Here is a 23571-nt window from a genome sequence, read left to right as displayed (position 1 = left end):
AGATTCCTGTCTCCAATGACAGAGGGGGGAAAAAGAGAGACACTTCTCTCTCTCAACTCCAAAAGCAACATCTAAGCTTCAATATTCTGTGTAAGCCCAGCTTCCCCGTTGCATGGCCATACCTGCCAATCATCACAATCAAGCCCCACTCTGCAAGATCCCAGGGGAAAGCAGCCGAACAGCATTAGTTCAGACTAAAACCAACATGCTATCCATTAGAAGCAATTGTGCTGCTGCAGTAACGATACTGGAATCGAAGCCAGGTCCCCGGTGCTGTGAGGCAGCAGTGCTAACCAATGTGCCACCTGGTTCCCTCTGGTATGATTTTTTCTGATAGCATTGCTTTGTCAGATAACTCTAATAGTATAACAACAATTGCTGTTTGTGGGATCCTACTATGCTGACAATCACTTCCCAATTTGTCTAAATAACAGTGATTACACTAAAGCAATCCATAGCATGTGAAGCACTTTAAATGTCCTTCTGGAATATGAACTGAGATGCTGCAAATGTGAACCAACCTTCCACTTATGTTGTCGGAACACCACTGGTACAGTGTCTTTACTACGTGACCTCTTTCAAGGTTAATTGACGCACCATGAAATGCTTTGACCAGACGTCTGTTCTATAAATCCACCACTCCATGGGGGGATGGAGAAATAGAACATCTTCTCAGACTTGGTCTTGCCTGACACTTGGTAATTTTGTACAAATGTCCTGCGGTTCTGTGATCGCAGTCCAATTTGAACTGGAACAGGAGATGCTGGAGAAACCAGCAGGTCTGGCAGCAGCTGCGGAGAGGGAAACAGAGTTAACGTTTCAGGTCAACCACCTTCCATCAGAACTGGAAAATGTAACAGGTTTAAAACAAGTACAGGACAAGGGAAGGTGAGGTCGGGGGGCGGGGGGGGGGAGGGGGAAAGACAGGTAGAACGAACAAAAGAGAATGTCATCGGATGTAAATGCAGGAATGGTTAAATAACTAAAGCAGTGATGGTGAAAGGCAAAAGGACTTATTACTGGGTTCAATAATTTCAGATCACAATTAGTCTGTGTTGTTCAGGCAGCAAATGCCGGTAGCGATTTTACTTTTATCATGTACTCAGCCTCTCGGTTCTATTTTTGCATCTCGTTGCATTATCATCCTCTTTTTGCCTTGCACCATCATCGTATTTTCACCTAATTTCACCTGACTTCCACCCTACCGTACAGCTTCTCTTTTGTCCTTTCTCTCTCATCTCCCCCTTTCCCTTGAGTTAGGAAAGTAAAGGTAATTTTAAGGGGTTCATATTTGTGTTGGCAAACATTAGGGGTAAGACAGAGAAACATAGAAAATCAAAGCAGGAGAAGGCCATTTGGCCCTTCAAGCCTTCTCTGCCATTCATCACGATCATGGCTGATCGTCCAACTCAATAGCCTAACGTCAGCTCTTTTCTCTCCTCACAGATGCTGCTGAGATTTTCCTGTATTTTTTTTTTGGTTTCAGGTTCCAGCATCCACAGTAATTTGCTTTTAGCCTAATCTTGCTTCCTCCCCATAACCTTTGATCCCATCCATCCCAAGTGAATACATTCAATGTTTTGGCATCAACTACTTCCTGTGGTCATGAATTCCACAGGCTCACCACTCTTTGGGTGAAGAAATGTCTCCTCATCTCCGTCCTAAATGGTCTACCCCGAATCCTCAGACTGTGACCCCTGGTTCTGGACTCCCCCACCATCGGGAACATCTTCCCTGCACCTACCTTGTCGAGTCCTGTTAGAATTTTATAAGTCTTTATGAAATCCTCCATGAGACACAGATTTAAGTTTAAATTTATTTATTATTGTCACAAGTAGGCTTGCATTAATACTGCAACGAAGTTACTGCAAAAATCCCCTAGTGGGTTGAATTTAATATTTCTTTATTTTATCTATTAGTCACAAGTAAGGCTTACATTACAATGAATTTACTATGAAATTTCCCTTGTCACCACACTCTGGCACCTGTTCGGGTAAATGCACTTAACCAGCACGTCTTTCAGGCTGTGGGAGGAAACCGGAGCACCCAGAGGAAACCCACGCAGACACAGGGAGAACATGCAAACTCCACACAGACAGTGACGCAAGCAAGGAATCGAACCTGGGTCCCTGGCGCTGTCAGGCAGCAGTGCTAACCACTGTGCCACTGTGCCACTATGCCGATTCATGCTGGACAAAGGTGTTCGTATGTGTGGGGTTTGTTCAGTTCCAACTGTGTTTCCATTGCGCTGAGAGAGGGCTACAGCATGAAGAGTAAATTAACTAGCAGTGGATGCAACAGGGGGCCACTTCCTAGAGGGAAGGGAGCTAATATCATTACAGTTGGCTCCCGCAAAAATATGTCATTGAATGTCAATGCTTACAAATAAGCAGAGAAGAGGTTGGGTTTTCACAAAACCGGCCAGACTCCATGGACATTTCCGACTGATCCATTTTTTGTTGATGTGGAGATGCCGGCGTTTTTTGTTGGCAGGGGACTTCCATGACTCACAGAGAAGGGAATCCAAGACTCAGCAGCTGCATTTGTACCGAGTGAAGATTTCAAACTGACCCCATTTTGGCTGGTCCAAGGGTCTTAACATGCAGTGTGAGAACCATGAATTTATGCAATATATGTAAACACTTTTGAATGATTATAAGGTCTGTTTAATATCATGATCTGAAGATTTTTAAATCCTCCATTCTTTAAACATGAAAAATCGTCTGCTGGACTGATTTAATTGATGTGCAGAATGGAATAAAACATTGGTCATATAATTTCAATACAGTTCTTTATGACATTTCCCCAAGGGCTAATACCAAGTCATTACAAATGCTCGATTACTTTTCAAAAGCTACAATTATCTCAGCAGGGGGTTTGTGCTCACACTTTGATGAGCTGCCTTTGATGTAGGGTCTGGATAGAAGTTTGTTCTTATAATAGATTAAACACTTGAGGAAATTTAAAAGCTTCAAATAGGTTTCATGAATAGGAGTGTTTGACTAAGTTACAGCTATAATATATTGTCAGAAATTTTCTTTTCACCTCCACATGGCTCCTAAGATCTGCACATGATGGACACTGGGTAAGAGGCTATGGAAGTGGCATGGGAAGATTGTGAGGGAGCATGGGTTGGTTGTGGGGTATGGATTGGCATGGGGGTGGCATAGGGAGTAAGTAAGTGAGGGCTATAAGATCCAACAGTTTCTAAAAAACTGTGATGAAAACCCAGAGAAGCGAGATGGGCCTTCTAAGCAGCCTGCATTGGCACATACCCATGCCCACTATGGCTGCCACGTGTCTGCTCCCAGGATTGGCAATCCCACCTCAATCCTGCTCCTGCCTCCCTGGATCAAAACTGGGTCTAATGCAGCCCTTTAACCTGAAGCATCAGGAGATTTCCCAACAGGAGTTGCCCACCTCAGTAATGAAAATCCAGCCCAAAGTCTTGACAATGTGTCGAGAAATTAACTCATCCATGATATTAACTGTGTCAACTCTCTACAAGATGCACTGCAGCAATTCACCAAAGATCCTTAGACAGCACCTTCCAAACCCACCGCCACTTCCATCTAGAAGGACAAGGGCAGAAGATATATGGGAACACCACCACCTGCAAGTTCCCCTCCTAGACACTCACCATCTTGACTTGGAAATATATCGCCGTTCCTTCACTGTCACTGCATCAAAATCCTGGAATTCCCTCCCTAACAGCATTGTGGGTCAACCCACAGCACATGGACTGCAGCAATTCAAGAAGGCAGCTCACCACCACCTTCTCAAGGGCAATTAGGGATGGACATTGATTCTGTCTACACTTCCCGCTGCCTCGGAAAAGCAGCCAGCATAGTTAAGGACCCCACGCAACCCGGACATTCTCTCTTCCACCTTCCTCTGTCGGGAAAAATATACAAAAGTCTGAGGTCACGTACCAGCCGACTCAAGAACAGCTTCTTCCCTGCTGCTGTCAGACTTTTGAATGGACTTACCTTGCATTAAGTTGATCTTTCTCTACACCCTAGCTATGACTGTAACACTACATTCCGCACTCTCTCCTTTCCTTCTCTATGAACAGTATGCTTTTTCTGTATAGCGCACAAGAAACAATACTTTTCACTGTATGTTAATACATGTGACAATAATAAATCAAATCAAATCAAATCAATAAATGCTAGCCAGGCAGCGACGCCCATGTCCCACGAATGAATTTAAAAAAAGAGGCAAGCCTATGTTTAACGTTAAGCCATTTACAGCCTCTCACAGCTCAGCAACATCACAGAGGGCAACGAAGGGCGATCTTTCGCTGTTTGTGACACAGCCAGCTGAAAAAGTCAGCAATAATTGAATTTCTTACAGCAGATAGAAGAGCTACTGGATGTCTACTGAAAAGAACGTGCTGTTACCAGGAGTGAGAGGTGCCAGCAATAGGGTTTGGTCGAATAAATGTAGAGATACCGTGGCAAGATATTGGGATCATTTAGTAACCATTTTCTGGGTACTATGAATGTGCGAGAGCTCCAAAGTAGCATGGTAAATCGTGCATATGTGTGGGATAAATCACACTGGGCACCATATCACTGAGAGCTTTAACATGCAAACAGTGAATGTCTGTCAGGAATACGCAGAGCCAGCAGAATGTGATGCCCATTTGAGGTGTTGTCATTGTGGAGTTCACTGCTCTCAATGAATACCCTCTCTTAACTTCACAGCTAACACATACTCGGTAACAGGAATGAACCCCACTCGTGCTACTGAAAGAGACTATCACCCACTTTGCAGTTTGTAGTTGCTGGTTAGTTTGATCAGGCTGTTACTTCAATTCTACACGTGTTTGTTCATTGAATCATAGAATCTTACAGTGCAGAAGGAGGCCATTCAGCCCATCGAAACTGCACGAACCACAATCCCACCCAGGCTCTATCCCCGTAACCCCATGCATTTACTCTAGCTAATCCTCCTGACACTAAGGGGCAATTTAGCACGGCCAATCCATGACGTGATCTGCAGTAACAGAAGCAGAAAATGCTGGAAAATCTCAGCAGTCTGAAGGCATCTGTGGAGAGAGAACATAGAACAAAGAACAGTGTAGCACAGGAACAGAGCCTTCGGCCATCCAAGCCTGCGCTGATCACATTTGCCTATCTAAACCAACCACTTATATATCTCTACTCCCCATTTGTTCATATGCCGATCAAGATGTCTTAAATGTGGCTAACGTAACTGCCTCAACCACCTCACTTGGCAGTGCATTCCAGGCCCCCACCTCCCTCTGTAAAAAGCTTCCCCCACACATCTCCAATGAACATTTCCCCCCTTATCTTGAACTTGTGCCCACTTGTAATTGTCATTTCTGTCCTGGGAAAAAGTTTCCAACTGTTCACCCTATCCATACCCCTCATAATTTTATAAACTTCTATCAGGTCACCCCTCAGCCTCTGTCTTTCCAGGGAGAACAATCCCAGTTTATTCAATCTCTCCTCATAGCTAATACCCTCCACACCAGGCAACATCCTGGTAAACCTTTTCTGCACTCTCTCCAAAGCCTCCACGTCCTTCTGGTGGTGCGGTGACCAGAATTGGACACAGTGTTCCAAATGTGGCCGAACCAATGTTTTATATAACTGTAACATAATTTGCCAACTTTTATACTCGATGCTCCATCCGATGAAGGCAAGCGTGCCATATGCTTTCTTCACCACCTTTTCCACCTGTGCTGCCACTTTTAAGGATCCGTGGACCTGAACGCCCAGATCTCTGTGTGTGTCCATGCTCCTGATGGTTCTGCCATTTATTTTATAGCTCCCACCTGAATTGAATCTACCAAAATGCATCACCTCGCATTTGTCCGGATTAAATTCCAACTGCCATTTCTCTGCCCAATTTTCCAGCCTATCCATATCCTGCTGTATTCTCTGACAATCTTCATCACAATCCGCAACTCCGCCAATCTTCGTATCATCCGCAAACTTGCTAATCAGACCAACTACATTTTCTTCCATGTCATTTATATATATATCACAAACAACAGAGGTCCCAGCACTGATCCCTGCAGAACACCACTAGTTACAGACCTCCATTCAGAAAAACACCCTTCCACTGCTACCCTCTGTCTTCTATGGCCAAGCCAGTTCTGAATCCATCTAGCTAGTTCACCCCTGATCTCATGAGATATAATGTTTTGCACCAGCCTGCCATGAGGGACCTTGTCAAATACTTTACTAAAGTCCACGTAGACAACATCCACAGCCCTTCCATTGTCAATCATTTTTTGTCGCCTCCTCGAAAAACTCAATTAAATTGGTGAGACATGACCTCCCTCGTACAAAACCATGCTGCCTATCACTGACAAGACCATTCCGTTCCAAATGTGTATCCATCCTATTCCTGAGACATTTTGAGTCAGGGTGACCCTTTGTCTTGATCTGCAGTGGCAGAAACAACCCCAGCAATGTCAATGAGGTTTCCCATTGTTCACACCCTCAACTAACACGAACCTGCAATGGGGGTTCACTATCAGTGGGACTGGAAGACCCCACAGGCAGGAGTGGCCAAAAAATCCCATGCATGATCATAGAAATCATCATAGAAACCCTACAGTACAGAAAGAGGCCATTCGGCCCATCGGGTCTGCACCGACCACAATCCCACCCAGGCCCTACCCCCATATCTGCATGGATTCATGAGGGGAAAGTCGTGCTTGACGAACATGTTGGATTTTTATGAAGATGTGACGAGGGCGGTTGATGGAGGAGAACCGGTGGATGCGGTGTTTTTGGATTTCCAAAAGGCGTTTGATAAGGTGCCCCATAAAAGGCTGCTGAAGAAGATTAGGGCACACGGAGTTGGGGGTAGTGTGTTAAAGTGGATTGGGGACTGGCTATCCGACAGGAAGCAAAGAGTCGGAATAAATGGGTGTTTTTCCGGTTGGAGGAAGGTAACTAGTGGCGTGCCGCAGGGATCGGTACTCGGGCCGCAACTGTTTACCATTTATATAGATGATCTGGAGGAGGGGACGGAGTGTAGGGTAACGAAGTTTGCAGACGACACAAAAATAAGTGGAAAAGTGAATCGTGTGGAGGACGGAAAAGATCTGCAGAGAGATTTGGACAGGCTGAGTGAGTGGGCGAGGATATGGCAAATGGAGTATAACGTTGATAAATGCGAGGTTATACACTTTGGAGGAAATAATAACAAATGGGATTACTATCTCAATGGAAACAAATTAAAACATGCTACCGTGCAAAGGGACCTGGGGGTCCTTGTGCATGAGACGCAAAAGCCCAGTCTGCAGGTACAACAGGTGATCAAGAAGGCAAATGGGATGTTGGCCTATATTGCGAGGGGGATAGAATATAAAAGCAGGGATGTCTTGATGCACCTGTACAGGGCATTGGTGAGGCCGCAGCTGGAATACTGTGTGCAGTATTGGTCCCCTTATATGAGGAAGGATATATTGGCATTGGAGGGAGTGCAGAGAAGGTTCACCAGGTTGATACCGGAGATGAGGGGTTTGGATTATGAGGAGAGGCTGAGGAGATTGGGTTTGTACTCGTTGGAGTTTAGAAGGATGAGGGGGGAACTTATGGAGACCTATAAGATAATGCGGAGGCTGGATAGGGTGGAGGCGGAGAGATTCTTTCCACTTAGTAAGGAAGTTAAAACTAGAGGACACAGCCTCAAAATAAAGGGGGGTCGGTTTAAGACAAAGTTGAGGAGGAACTTCTTCTCCCAGAGGGTGGTGAATCTCTGGAATTCTCTGCCCACTGAGGTGGTGGAGGCTACCTCGCTGAATATGTTTAAAGCGCGGATGGATGGATTCCTGAGCGGTAAGGGAATTAAGGGTTATGGGGATCAGGCGGGTAAGTGGTACTGATCCACGTCAGATCAACCATGATCTTATTGAATGGCGGGGCAGGCTCGAGGGGCTAGATGGCCTACTCCTGCTCCTATTTCTTATGTTCTTATGTTATATCCCAACATATTTTACCCACTAATCCCTCTAACCTACACATCTCAGGACACGAATGGGCAATTTTAGCATGGCCAATCAACGTAACCCGCACATCTTTGGACTGTGGGAGGAAACTGGAGCACCCGGAGGAAACCCACACAGACACGAGGAGAATGTGCAAACTCCACACAGACAGTGACCCAAGCCGGGAATCGAACCCGGGTCCCTGGAGCTGTGAAGCAGCAGTGCTAACCACTGTGCTACCGTGCCGCCCAATGACCTTATCATTGGGCGGCACGGTAGCATTCAATAAGATCAATGATCTTATTGAATGATACAGCAGGTGGAAGGGCTGAATCATAGAATCCCCACAGTATGTTTGGAGGCCATTTGGCCCATCGAGCCAGCACCGACAACAATCCCACCCAGGCCCTACCCCCATAACCCCACGTATTTACCCAGCTAATCCCCCTGACACTGAGCGTGGCCAATCCACCTAACGTGCATATCTTTGGACTGTGGAAGGAAGCCGGGGCACCTGGAGGGAACCCATGCTGACACGGGGAGAACATGCAAACTCCACACAGACAGTCGCCCTAGGCCGGAATCGAACCCGGTCTCCTGGTGCTGTAAGGCAGCGATGCTAACCACCTCTACTAGTTTATTTCTTATGTTAACTCATGATGTTGGAAACTTCTCCTTGGGCACGGTGGCACAGTGGTTAGCACTGCTGCCTCACAGCGCCAGGGACCCGGGTTCAATCCCCAGCTCGGCTGACTATCTGTGTGGAGTCTGCACGTTCTCCCCGTGTCTGCATGGGTTTCCTCCGGGTGCTCCAGTTTCCTCCCACAGTCTGTGCTGGTTAGGTGCACTGGCCATGCTAAATTCTCCTTCAGTGTACCCAAACAGGCGCCGGAGTGTGGCGACTGGGGGATTTTCACAGTAAATTCATTGCAGTGTGAATGTAAGCCTACTTGTGACACAACTAAAATAAACTTTAAACTTCTCAGTGAGTGCTTTTAAAGGAGTAATGGTAAAAAAACAAGTCAAAACAAATTGTAAATATTAGAAAGCAGGGATTAAAGGAGAAATGGGGATTCTTTTTTAGGAATCTCCGCTTCCAGTCTGTAAATGTGGCAAAGATGTGTATTTTGTCAAACCTGCGGCAAGGCTAGAGTGTCAAAGCAGGAGAATCCACAAGGAAATTCCCAACAAAGTGTACAAAAGACACAGTAGCTGACAGCATTGGAATCGGAGACATTAAATTTAATCCCTCCCTTCAGATGCTGCACTTTCCAGCATTCCTTTAAACCAGAGCTGTATCAACGTTTGGAGTTAATCCCAATGAACTGGTTTATTGATAGGGTCCTGATGTCTCAGAGACAATCTGAAGGACACAGGCTGCCTCCAAAAGCTCCAGCAAAAGCGATCAGCTGGGACAGAAGATCAAGGGGAGCTGTGAGGCCTCAGTCCTCTTGAAGCAAGCCCCTGACAGGCTCCCAGGGCAAGGCAATTAAAAGAGTCAGTAAAATAAATTCCTTTTATCTAAGATCTGTATCCTGAGGCGAACTGTGAAGTTAATCATCCTTCAGCACTTCAGGCAGTCGCAATCTCTCCACGTGGGATGCCCTGCGGTATAAGACAATCCAGTGGCACTTTTTAACAGGGCAAAAAGCGGGTTGCCAACTCTTGTTTGACACGAGGCACAATAGGATGTAGGAGGGCAGATGATCAAATCTTTTGTCATAGAGGTTTTAAAGAGCATCTTCAAGGAGGAACACCTACTTGGCTAAAATGAGTAATTATAGGGGCGGCACAGTGGCACAGTTGTTAGCAATGCTGCCTCACCAGGGACCTGGGTTCGATTCCTGGCTCGGGTCACTGTCTGTGTGGAGTCTGCACGTTCTTCCCATGACTGCGGGGGTTTCCTCCCACAGTCCAAAGATGTGCAGGTTAGGTGGATTGGCCATGCTATTTGATTTGATTTGATTTGATTTGATTTATTATTGTCACATGTATTAGTATACAGTGAAAAGTATTGTTTCTTGCGCACTATACAGACAAAGCATACCATTCATAGAGAAGGAAATGAGAGAGTGCAGAATGCAGTGTTACAGTCATAGCTAGGGTGCAGAGAAAGATCAACTTAATGCAAGGTAGGTCCATTCAAAAGTCTGACAGCAGCAGGAAAGAAGCTGTTCTTGAGTTGGTTAGCAGGGAAGAAGCTGTTCTTGAGTTGGTTAGCAGGGAAGAAGCTGTTCTTGAGTTGGTTGCTACATGACCTCAGACTTCTATGATTCAATGTATCTTTTTCCCGAAGGAAAAAGGTGGAAGAGAGAATGTCCGGGATGCGTGGGGGAAGAATGAGGGGAGATCATACAGAAACATATAAGATTATGAAGGGAATAGATAAGATAGAAGCAGGGAAGTTGTTTCCACTGGCGGATGAAACTAGAACTAGGGGGCATAGCCTCAAAATAAGGGGAAGCAGATTTAGGACTGAGTTGAGGAGGAACTTCTTCACACAAAGGGTTGTGAATCTGTGGAATTCCCTGCCCAGTGAAGCAGTTGAGGCTACCTCATTGAATGTTTTTGAGGCAAGGATAGATAGATTTTTGAACAGTAAAGGAATTAAGGGTTATGGTGAGCGGGCGGGTAAGTGGAGCTGAGTCCATGAAAAGATCAGTCATGCTCTTATTGAATGGCGGAGCAGGCTCGAGGGGCCAGATGGCCTACTCCTGCTCCTAGTTTTTATGTTCTTATGTCCTTAATTATGCTGGCTGCTTTGCTGAGCCAGCCCTTAGTGTCAGAGGAATACCAGGGTAAATACATGGGGTTATGGGGATAGGGCCTGGGTGGGATTGTGGTCGGTGCAGACTCGTTGGGCCGAATGGCCTCCTTCTGCACTGTAGGGATTCTATGATTCTATGGTTCTATGAGAAGTTGAAAAGCAAAGCGATATGGGGGGTATTCCAGTGTTTATGAGCGAGATAGCTGAAGACTTGGCCATGGTGTAATTTTGGGACAAAAAAAATCAGGGATGCAGTTGAGGCCCGCCTTGGAGAAACACATTTGACCAAAAGAAGGAAATGCACCTTTGGGGAGGCAGTGGCACAGTGGAATTATCACTAGATTAGCAATCCAGAGACCCTTGGTAAAACTCTGGGGACCCGGGTTCGAATCCCTCCATGGCAGATGGTGAAATTTGAATTCAAATATATATCTGGAGTTAAAAGTCTACTGATAACTATTGTCGATTGTCGGAAAAACACATTTGGTTCACTAATGTTCTTTAGGGAAGGAAATCTGCCTTCCTTACCTGGTCTGGCCTACGTGTGACTCCAGAGCCACAGCAATGTGGTTGACTCTCAACTGCACTCCGAAATGGAGGGCAGTTAGGGATGGGCAATAAATGCTGGGCCCAGGCAGCAATGCCCACATCCCATACAAATGAAAATAAACAAAATTGATCATCTCGGATATAATTATTCCTACATTGGTGACTGTATCCGTCACAATCTAGGTGGGCCCCAGGCTCTGAAAATTCCTCCAAAAAGCCTCAGCTTTTCTGTCTCTCATCTTTGTACGACAGCCCTTAAAACCTACCCTTCTGACCAAGCTCCTGCCGTCACATTTTCTTACCCGACTTGGTATCAAATTTTGCCTGCTCGCATTCCTGCGAAACATCTTGGGGTATTTCGCTGTGCTCAAGGTCCTAGATAAACGCAAGTTGTTGGTGTTATTCAAGCCATTGAGCAGGGTGAATGCCAAACCCCATGACACTTATGCCAGCAATCACAGCACAGTGGCCACAACCTCCTGTTCAAGGGAAATAGACTCAAGCTGTTTCTTTGTTTGCTCTCGCCAACCGCGTTTCGGCCGCTGTAATGAAGGAAAAACAGAAATGGAGGGAATGACAACTCTGGTTTTGCTACATCAGCGATGAATTTTACAGTGGCTCATAAAATGTAATGCAGTTTTTCTCCCAGCTGCTGTTTTTCGTTCATTTCAGTGCAGAGAGAGCTGTCGACTCCCAGGGGTTCAGCTGCAGAGCGGAGCTGGCAAGCAACATCTGTACATGTGTGAATTATTGATGGGCAAAGTGTGTCATCCAGCAACACCTGCAAGTAATAATTCTGTAACATGCCTCTTGCTTGGAGACAGAGCATTTCCCTTACTGAGCAAACTCTGACTTATTTCTACCCATAACTTGGACCACAACCTACATCCTATCCCAAATGGGGGACCAAAGAGGTTGAAAGTTATTGTCATGCTTGTACAAGGAACAGGAGGTAGTCCACTTATCCACTTGAGGTTGATCCACCATTTAATTAGGTCAGGTGTTAGGGTCCCAGATCAGAAACCATAAGGTATATTATGAAACCAGATTTGATCCCAACAGTCCTTCTCTTTTGGCATAAATGTGAGGGAAGGATGTTTCACCTCAGGAATAATTTCTCTGACAAATTAGGTTTTTAAAAATCAAAACAAGCTTTATTCATAATTATTCAAAAGAAATTAAGCCTTCTGCTAAATAAATACTTACTTGGCTAAAATGAGTAATTATAGGAGTGGCACGGTGGCACAGTGGTTAGCAATGCCACCTTACAGCACCAGGGACCTGGGCTCGATTCTCAGCTTGGGTTACCATCTATGTGGAGTCTGCATGTTCTCCCCGTGTCTGCGTGGGTTTCCTCCAGGTGCTCCGGTTTCCTCCCACAGTCCAAAGATGTGCGGGTTAGGCGCACAAAGGGACAACAACTAGATTTTCATTGGGTAAAGGTGTCAAGGGAGACAGAGCTGAGACAAGTCAATGAATTTGAGGTGCAGGTCAGCCGTGTGTGATGATACTGTGCTACTAATGTATTTTACCTTGAAGGGGGGACTGCTTCAAGAGGCAGTGTTTTATTATAAGCATTCGGTTTGTCTGGCAGGAATGCAGCAGATGCTGAGATTGCAGGATCATAGAATCATACAGTACAGAAGGAGGCCATTCAGCCCATCAAGTCTGCACCGACCACAATCCCTTTGTGCTTGATATTTCCACCAGAGAAAACAGTTTAACTCTGTGCTATATCAATTCCATTTAAATATTAAACCCCTTTCCCAAATGATGCAAATGGATCATTCTACAATCTTATCTATTCCTTGACAGGAGAATTCAAAATGTCTCCCGTTCACTCTTGGCATTGCTGAATGCCAGTGTGGACATGATAGGAGAGGAGAGGCAATGGCCTAGTGATATTATCGCTGGACTATTAATTCATAAACTTAGTTAATGTTCTGGTGACCCTGGTTCAAATCCCACCACGGTAGATGGTGGAATTTGAATCCAATAAAAAAAATATCTGGAATTAAGAATCTACTGATGAAACCATCGTCAATTGTAGGAAAAACTCATCTGGGTCACTAATGTCCTTTAGGGAAGGAAATCTGCTGTCCTTACCTGGCCTGGCCTACATGTGACTCCAGAGCCACAGCAATGTGGTTGACTCTCATCTGCCCTCCAAGGGCAACTAGGGATGGGCAATAAATGCTGGCCAAGCATGTCGCACGAATGAATAAAAAAATCCAGACCTTCTGATCTCTTGGAGGGTCACACCCTGGAGATGTTCCGGAAACTACAGTTCGGGACTCCCCAAGAGCTGCATGGGAATTGCCTGAGATGTTTAAACGTGCTTTGGGCAATTATTGTGCACCCAGAACCCCCCAGAACTCTGATTTAAATCGATTATTTTACTTGGTTTTGATTCTCTTAGCAGAATAGTCATCTAGAACTGTTAGATTGATTAAAACCGCTGGGTACATATGATATTGACCCGCCCCCCCGCAGCCTCCTGAACCCCACCTGCGCCTCCCCCTACCAACCACCACCCCCCCCCCCCCCCCCCCCCACTACACGCCTAACCCCTGACCTCCTGACTCCTCAATCACCCAATTTATTCTGGAAAAAATAAATTGCATTAATTTAGAGCCTGTCATTATCTCAAAGTACCCCACAGTGAATGAGGTACTGTTGAGGTGAAGACATTCTTGCACATGCTGGAACTAACAGGACTCTAATGAACAGCATTCATTAGAGTCATAGAGGGTTACAGCATGGAAACAGGCCTTTTGGCCCAACTTGTCCATGCCATCCTTTGTTTTTTGACTACTAAGCTAGTCCCGATTGCCCGTGTTTGGCCCATATCCCCCTATACCCATCTTACCCATGTGACTGTCTAAATGCTTTTTAAAAGACAAAATTGTACCCGCCTCTACTACTGCCTCTGGCAGCTTGTTCCAGACACTCACCATCCTGCACCATTGAAAGGGTGCAGAGGAGATTTACAAGGATGTTGCCTGGATTGGGGGGCATGCCTTATGAGGATAGGTTGAGGGAGCTTGGTCTCTTCTCCCTAGAGAGACGAAGGATGAGAGGTGACCTGATAGAGGTTTACAAGATGTTGAGAGGTCTGGATAGGGTAGACTCTCAGAGGCTATTTCCAAGGGCTGAAATGGTTGCTACAAGAGGACACAGGTTTAAGGTGCTGGGGGGTAGGTACAGAGGAGATGTCAGGGGTAAGTTTTTCACTCAGAGGGTGGTGGGTGAGTGGAATCGGCTGATGTCGGTGGTGGTGGAGGCAAACTCGTTGGGGTCTTTTAAGAGACTTCTGGATGAGTACATGGGATTTAATGGGATTGAGGGCTATAGATAGGCCTAGAGGTGGGGATGTGATCGGCGCAACTTGTGGGCCGAAGGGCCTGTTTGTGCTGTGGCTTTCTATGTTCTATGTTCTATGTTCTATCCTCTGAGTGAAAAGAATGCCCCTCTGGACCCTTTTATAACTCTCCCCTCTCACCTTAAAGCTATACCCTCTAGTTGTATACTCCCCAACCTTTGGGAAAAGATGTTGACTATCTACCTTATCAATACACCTCATTATTTTACAGATTATTATTTTATAAGATCACCCCTAAGCCTCCTACACTCCAGGGAAAAAGTCCCAGTTTGCCCAGCCTTTCCTTATAACTCAAACCATCAAGTCCCAGGAGCATCCTAGTAAATCTTTTCTACATTCTTTCTCGTTTAACAGTATCCTTTCTATAATAGGTGACCAGAACTGTACACAGTATTCCAAATGTGGCCTTACCAATGTCTTGTGCAATTTCAACAAGATGTCCCAACTCCTGTATTCAATTACACAAGGAAATATTCATTTTTATAATGCCTGGATCTCTTTATTGTTCAAACTGATGTTAAAATTCCCATCCTGGTTTTCAAATCATTTCCAGGCTTTACACATCCCTATCTCTGTAATCTCAAAATCCTGTGAGGTATGTATAGAATCCTACAGTGCAGAAGAAGGCCATTCAGCCCATCGAGTCTGCACCGACCACAATCCCACCCAGGCCCTATCCCCATAACACCATGCATTTACCCTAGCTAGTCCCCCTGACACCAAGGGGTAATTTAGCATGGCCAATCCACCTAATTTGCACATCTTTGGACTATGGGAGGAAACCGGAGCACCCAGAGGAAACCCATGCAGACACAGGAAGAATGCACAAACTCCACACAGACAGTAACCCACGCTGGGAATCGAACCCGGGTCGCTGACACTCTGAAGCTGCAGTGCTAACCACTGTGTCATCATGCCACCCTTGTGCCACTGTGCCGCCCTACTCCCATGCGTGCACATGCCCTCTTCTCTTCACTCCATCATTGGTGGCCAAGTGTTCAGATCCCTAGGCTCTGGCATTCCCTCCTCTCACCTCTCCGTCTCCTACTTCTCTTTCCCTCTCTTCAGGAAGATACATCTTAAAATCTACTTTTGACCAAGGTTTTGGTCACATGTCCCAATAGCTCCTTATCTGGCTAGGTGTCAAATGTTGTTTGATGATCGCACTTGTGAAGCACTTTGAGAGAGTTTACTACAGGAAGGACACTATATATAGGCAGGTTGTTGTTGTAGATATTGTGCATTAAAGACCATAGGGAATTTCAGATTGGCCTATGGGAGTGACTGCAATGCAGAACCAAAGACACTACGAACGGGATTTTCTGGCTGCATGGTGGGCAGAACGGGAAAATTCTGCCATACATATAGGGATGACCTGAAACTGTTCCATATGCCAAGAAGTTGGACATAGAAATTGAGAATCCAGAAGTAATCCCATAAAATGTCTTCCAGTAACTCCAATAATGTTTTCAGCACGTTATAGAACATAGAACATAGAACATAGAACATTACAGCGCAGAACAGGCCCTTCGGCCCACGATGTTGCACCGACCAGTTAAAAAAAAAAACTGTGACCCTCCAACCTAAACCAATATCTTTTCGTCCATGAACCTATCTACGGATCTCTTAAACGCCCCCAAACTAGGCGCATTTACTACTGATGCTGGCAGGGCATTCCAATCCCTCACCACCCTCTGGGTAAAGAACCTACCCCTGACATCGGTTCTATAACTACCCCCCCTCAATTTAAAGCCATGCCCCCTCGTGCTGGATTTCTCCATCAGAGGAAAAAGGCTATCACTATCCACCCTATCTAAACCTCTAATCATCTTATATGTTTCAATAAGATCCCCTCTTAGCCGCCGCCTTTCCAGCGAAAACAATCCCAAATCCCTCAGCCTCTCCTCATAGGATCTCCCCTCCATACCAGGCAACATCCTGGTAAACCTCCTCTGCACCCTCTCCAAAGCCTCCACATCCTTCCTGTAATGTGGGGACCAGAACTGCACACAGTACTCCAAGTGCGGCCGCACCAGAGTTGTGTACAGTTGCAACATAACGCTACGACTCCTAAATTCAATCCCCCTACCAATAAACGCCAAGACACCATATGCCTTCTTAACAACCTTATCTACTTGATTCCCAACTTTCAGGGATCTATGCACACATACACCTAGATCCCTCTGCTCCTCCACACTATTCAAAGTCCTCCCGTTAGCCCTATACTCAACACATCTGTTATTCCTACCAAAGTGAATTACCTCACACTTCTCCGCATTAAACTCCATCCGCCACCTCTCGGCCCAACTTTGCAACCTGTCTAAGTCTTCCTGCAAACTACGACACCCTTCCTCACTGTCTACCACACCACCGACTTTGGTGTCATCAGCAAATTTGCTAATCCACCCAACTATACCCTCATCCAGATCATTAATAAATATTACAAACAGCAGTGGCCCCAAAACAGATCCCTGAGGTACACCACTTGTAACCGCACTCCATGATGAATATTTACTATCAACCACCACCCTCTGTTTCCTATCCTATGGTATAGCGTGAAGATCTGCTTGGTTGGAACTTGGTGGTTCATTGTCTTGATGTGATATGTTATGGTCCATATGTGCTTCTTAAAAGAAGTTCTCCTCAAAAACCTTCAGGTTTAAACTTGGTCACCTTCCTCATTAAGCTTCAGCAGCCTCAGTCTGGAGGATGGTAACAAATCAAGCAAAGTTCCTGGCTATTCACTATTGCCAAGCGCAATCGTGTTTGGTAAGTTGCCTGAAAAATTAGGAGTATTAAAATGTATTTATTAGTGTTACAAGTAGACTTAAATTAACACTGTAATGAAGTTACTGTGAAAATCCCCTAGTCGCCATACGCCAGCACCTGTTCGGGTACACTGAGGGAGAATTTAGCATGGCCAATGCATCTAACCAGTACATCTTTTGGACTGTGGGAGGAAACCGGAGCACCCGGAGGAAACCCACGCAGAAATGGGGAGAACGTGTAGACTCCACACAGACAGTGACCCAAGCCGGGAATCGAACCCGGGTCCCTGGCGCTGTGGGTTTCGGTGCTAACCACTGTGCTGTTGTGCCACCAAAACAGAATTAGCAGTAATTCCCTGAGGTTGAACACTCATGAGCTGGATTTCATAAACAACAAGTTGGACGAGAGACTGGAGGGTGAGCCAGCTTTCCTGGCATCACAAGCTGGCATGGATCGATGCCGTCGGGAGACCCACTGAAGGCTCCACCGCAACAGCAGTAGTAATATCCTCAGAGCGAAGATATTATTACAGCACTGAGCAGCAATCCGTCACTGGAGGAACTAAAAACCAAAAAAGCAAATTATGGTGAGCTGTGAGGAATTTCAGGTGTCTGTTCACTGACTCTGCTAAACATCCTAGTTAAGTAAAACAGACAGGAGTGCACAGTACACAACTTGCACAGCTGCTTTATGGTTTTGAAACAACTCCCCAGAGGCCAGGGTTCCTTCATCAGATTCCCTTTATTTACAAACTTATCTCCACTCCGAGGAGTGCTTCAGGTACAAAGTCAGAATCCGGAGTGTCAGTAGCCCTGACACTCCTCAATATATATACATATATATATAGAACACACACACATACACATATATATGTAGGTGAGACTCCCTGATTTGGCAGATAATCATTACTTCAATGGGGCGTCACGGTAGCACAGTGGTTAGCACTGCTGCTTCACAGCTCCAGGGGCCTGGGTTCGATTCCCGGCTTGGGTCACTGTCTGTGTGGAGTTTGCACATTCTCCCCGTGTCTGCGTGGGTTTCCTCCGGGTGCTCCGGTTTCCTCCCACAGTCCAAAGATGTGTGGGTTAGGTTGATTGGCCATGCTAAAATTGCCCCTTAGTGTCCTGGGATGCGTAGATTAGAGGGATTAGTGGGTAAAATATGTAGGGATATGGGGGTAGGGCCTGGGTGGGATTGTGGTCGGTGCAGACTCGATGGGCTGAATGGCCTCTTTCTGTACTGTAGGGTTTCTCTGATTTCTCTGATTTCTTCAATCAGGGAGCTCATACTCCGAGAGACCCACGCCATGAGCCTCATTGATGTCATTACAAGTTCCAACCTCGATAGGGAACAGTTCTGGACATCATGAGGGCACCCTATGTTACACAGCTCTGCTGGCTCAGAAAGAACATCGCTGGTCTCGACTTCTCGGGGGCGGGGGGTGCGGGAGGGGGGCACTTTGTCTGATTATAGCTGCCGCAATGTGCCCTCAGTGGGCTGTCAGGTTCCAGGACCACTCAACACTTACGGCCCTTGTCTGTATCTTTCTGAGACAATATCAGAGGTCGCAGTTTTTTTGTTTCTTTGCAGTGAGACTAACAGCCAATCAATGGAAGTCATTGGAAGGGTCTGAGGAGGAGTGGGAGAGGGGGCAGTGAGATCAAACACTTTTCTTTACCATTCAGCACCACCAGAGTTTATATAATGCCCCCCCTCCCCCCACCCCGCACCCTTTAAAATCATCAAATGTCCCAAGGTGCTTATCAGGAACATATATGGGTGAGATTCTCCAGCCTCCCAGCTGTGTGTTTCCTGTTCACTGGTGGTGGGATACTCTAGTCCCACCACTGTCAATGGAATTTCCTATTGATTCCCCGCCACGCCACTATGAAACCCACGCTTCGGGGAGTGCTGCTGGCAGGACCGGAGACTCCCACCACCGTGAACAGCCAGAGAATTCCGGGCGGCATGGTGACACAGTGGTTAGAACTGCTGCCTCACAGCGCCAGGGACCCGGGTTCAATTCTGACCTTGGGTGGCTGTCTGTGTGGAGTTTGCATGTTCTCCCCCGTGTCTGCGTGGGTTTCCTCCGGGTGTTCCGGTTTCCTTCCACAGTCGAAAGATGTGCGGGTTAGGTGGATTGGCCATGCTAAATTGCCCCTTACTTTCAGGGGGATTAGCAGGGTGAATACCTTGAGGCATTTTGCAACAATGAGGGGGCCCTGCTCTTGAAGTTGAATTGATTTACTTTTTGATTTGATTTATTCTTGTCACATGTATTGGGATACAGTGAAAAGTATTGTTTTTTGCACGCTATGCAGACAAAGCATACCGTTCATAGAGTACATAGGGGAGAAGGAAAGGAGAGAGTGCAGAATGTTACAGTCATAGCTAGGGTGTAGAGAAAGATCAACTTAATATCTGGTAAGACCATTCAAAGTCTGACAGCAGCAGGGAAAAAACTGTTCGTGAGTCGGTTGGTACGTGACCTCAGACTTTTGTATCTTTTTCCCGACGGAAGAAGGTGGAAGCGAGAATGCCCGGGGTGCGTGGGGTCCTTGGTTATGCTGGCTGCTTTTCTGAGGCGGTGGGAAATGGATGGGAGGCTGGTTTGCGTGATGGACTGGGCTTCGTTTCTTGCGGCCTTGGTCGGAGCAGGAGCCATACCAAGCTGTGGTACGTGAAGTTGTTTCTAAAACGGAGAAGCGGGAGACGAGAGATAACATTAATCGACCACAGGCACGTCCATTTCTTATTTAGACCGAGCACAATTTTAATCCACCGATTCCCAACACAAGACTCCGGTAATTGAATTCTAAACAGCTGCGGTCGTTCTTAACTACAGAATGAAAATAAGCGCGAATGTAACTCTCCACATATTGAGTGGGTCTCATTTTCTCTCACTGAAGTTGTGATCAAACTATAAACAAGACAGCTGGCAACATCTGTGGTCAGTCAGGTGTTTTCATAATTAGCAATCCATCCATTTGCTTTAATTATGTGTGTTTAACAGATTCCCACTGTTTGAAATGCTTGAAAGGTGTCATTCTGCGAGGTCAGTTTTGATTTATGATGGCATTTAACGGTGTTATGTCCGAATAAGCACTCAAATTAGTCCACTAATCACGAACCACTTTTATTTCTGGACCCTCTAGAATATGTTGCCAAAGATTAAGGTGGTCGTACAAATTAGGAGCAGGAGTAGGCCATTCGGCCCCTCGAGCCTGCTCCTCCATTCAATAAGATCATGGCTGCTCTGCTTGTAACCTCAACCCCACATTCCAGCCTCTCCCCGATAACCTTTCACCCCCTTGTTAACCAAGGATCTATCTAGTTCAGCCTTAAAAATATTCAAAGACTCTGGCCAGAATTTGACCATCCCGCCACAGGAATCGGAGCAGGCGAGGGGCGGAGCATGGAAAAGTCCGTTGACCTCGGTTGGGATTTTATGGTTTTGGGACGAGAGAGGCCCAAAACCCCTCCCTCTACTTCCATCGCCTTTTGATGAAGAGAGTTCCAGAGACTCACCACCCTCTGAAAGAAAACATTTCTCCTCATCTCTGTCTTAAAAGAGCGACCCCTTGTTTTTAAACAGTAACCCCTCGTTCTTTTATTAACAGGGGGTTGGAGTTTAAGAGCCGTGGGGTTATGCTGCAACTGTACAGGACCTTGGTGAGACCGCATTTGGAATATTGCGTGCAGTTCTGGTCGCCTCACTATAGGAAGGATGTGGAAGCGCTGGAAAGAGTGCAGAGGAGATTTACCAGGATGCTGCCTGGTTTGGAGTGTCGGTCTTATGAGGAAAGGTTGAGGGAGCTGGGGCTGTTCTCTCTGGAGCGGAGGAGATTGAGGGGAGACTTAATAGAGGTTTATAAAATGATGAAGGGGATAGATCGAGTGAACGTTCAAAGACTATTTCCTCGGGTGGATGGAGCTATTACAAGGGGGCATAACTATAGGGTTCGTGGTGGGAGATATAGGAAGGATATCAGAGGTAGGTTCTTCACGCAGAGAGTGGTTGGGGTGTGGAATGGACTGCCTGCAGTGATAGTGGAGTCAGACACTTTAGGAACATTTAAGCGGTTATTGGATAGGCACATGGAGCACACCAGGATGGTAGGGAGTGGGATAGCTTGATCTTGGTTTCAGATGAAGGTCGGCACAACATCGTGGGCCGAAGGGCCTGTTCTGTGCTGTACTGTTCTATGTTCTATGTTCTAGAGCCTCCAACAAGAGGAAACATCCTCTCTACACATCAATACCCCTCAGAATCCTAAAGGTTTTTTATTCATTCATGGGATATGGGCGTCACTGGCTGTAAGAAGTTTAACAACACCAGGTTAAAGTTCAACAGGTTTATTTGGTAGCAAAATGCCACTAGCTTTCAGAGCACTGCCCCTTCGTCAGGTGGAGTGGAGAAATGCTCACAAACAGGGCATACAGAGACACAAACTCAATTTACAGAATAATGATTGGAATGCAGTCTTTACAGATAATCAAGTCTTAAAGGTACAAACAATGTGAATGGAGGGAGCATTAAGCACAGGTTAAAGAGATGTGTATTGTCTCCAGACAGGACATCCAGTGAGATTCTGCAAGACAAACATCTCGCCAAGGCCATCCCCACACCGCCACTTCTTGCCTTCAAACAACCGCACAACCTCAAACAGACCATTGTCCGCAGCAAACTACCCAGCCTTCAGGAGAACAGTGACCACAGCACCACACAACCCTGCCACAGCAACCTCTGCAAGACGTGCCGGATCATCGACACAGATGCCATCATCTCACATGAGAACACCATCCAACAGGTACACGGTACCTACTCTTGCAACTCGGCCAACGTTGTCTACCTGATACGCTGCAGGAAAGGATGTCTCGAGGCATGGTACATTGGGGAAACCTTGCAGATGCTACGACAACGGATGAATGAACACCGCTCGACAATCACCAGGCAAGACTGTTCTCTTCCTGTGGGGGAGCACTTCAGCGGTCACGGGCATTCGACCTCTGATCTTCGCGTAAGCGTTCTCCAAGGCGGCCTTCACGACACACGACAGCGCAGAGTCGCTGAGCAGAAACTGATAGCCAAGTTTTGCACACATGAGGACGGCCTAAACCGGGATCTTGGGTTCATGTCACACTATCTGTAACCCCCACAGCTTGTCTGGACTTGTCTCACTGGCTGTCCTGTCTGGAGACAATACACATCTCTTTAACCTGTGCTTAATGCTCCCTCCATTCACATTGTTTGTACCTTTAAGACTTGATTATCTGTAAAGACTGCATTCCAATCATTATTCTGTAAACTGAGTTTTGTGTCTCTGTATGCCCTGGTTGTGAGCATTTCTCCATTCCACCTGACGAAGGGGCAGTGCTCCGAAAGCTAGTGGCATTTGCTACCAAATAAATCTGTTGGACTTTAACCTGGTGTTGTTAAACTTCTTACTGTGTTTACCCCAGTCCAACGCCGGCATCTCCACATCGTCGCTGGCTGGCCAGCATTTATTGCCCATCCCTAGTTGCCCAAGGCCAGTTGAGAGTTGCTATAACTCTGGAGTCACATGTAGGCCAGACCAGCTAATGTTCTGGGGACCCAGGTTCGAATCCCTCCACGGCAGATGGTGGAATTTGAATTCAATTTAAAACAAATCTGGGATTAAGAATCTACCGATGACCATGAAACTATTGTCAATTGTCGGAAAAACCCATCAGGTTCACTAATGTCCTTTAGCAAAGGAAATCTGCTGTCCTGGTCTGGCCTACGTGTGACTCCAGAGCCACAACAATGCGGTTGACTCTCAACTGCTCTCGGGCAACTAGGGATGGGCAATAAATGCTGGCCGTCCAGCATCGCCCATGTCCTACAAATGAATAAGTGCAGCAGAGACTATCAGATATGAACGTGGCTCCTGAGTTTACCGGGCGATGTTTAATACAGAGTTGACGACAAAGGCGCAAACCAGCATCTCACGAGGCAAAAGGCTGCCAAATGGAAAGGGGCTATATAAATGCAAGTTCTTTGACATTGTCCTACATAGTAATAATTGCACTTTAACAGTGATCCATTGATGATAAAGTACTTAGATATCATGAAAATGTGGAAGGTGCAGCATTTACAAACTGTTC

This window comes from Mustelus asterias, chromosome 10, assembly GCF_964213995.1.
Source record: "Mustelus asterias chromosome 10, sMusAst1.hap1.1, whole genome shotgun sequence".
Lineage (NCBI taxonomy): Eukaryota > Metazoa > Chordata > Chondrichthyes > Carcharhiniformes > Triakidae > Mustelus > Mustelus asterias.
The sequence above is the reverse complement of the archived record's forward strand: the minus strand, read 5'-3'. Positions refer to the sequence as shown.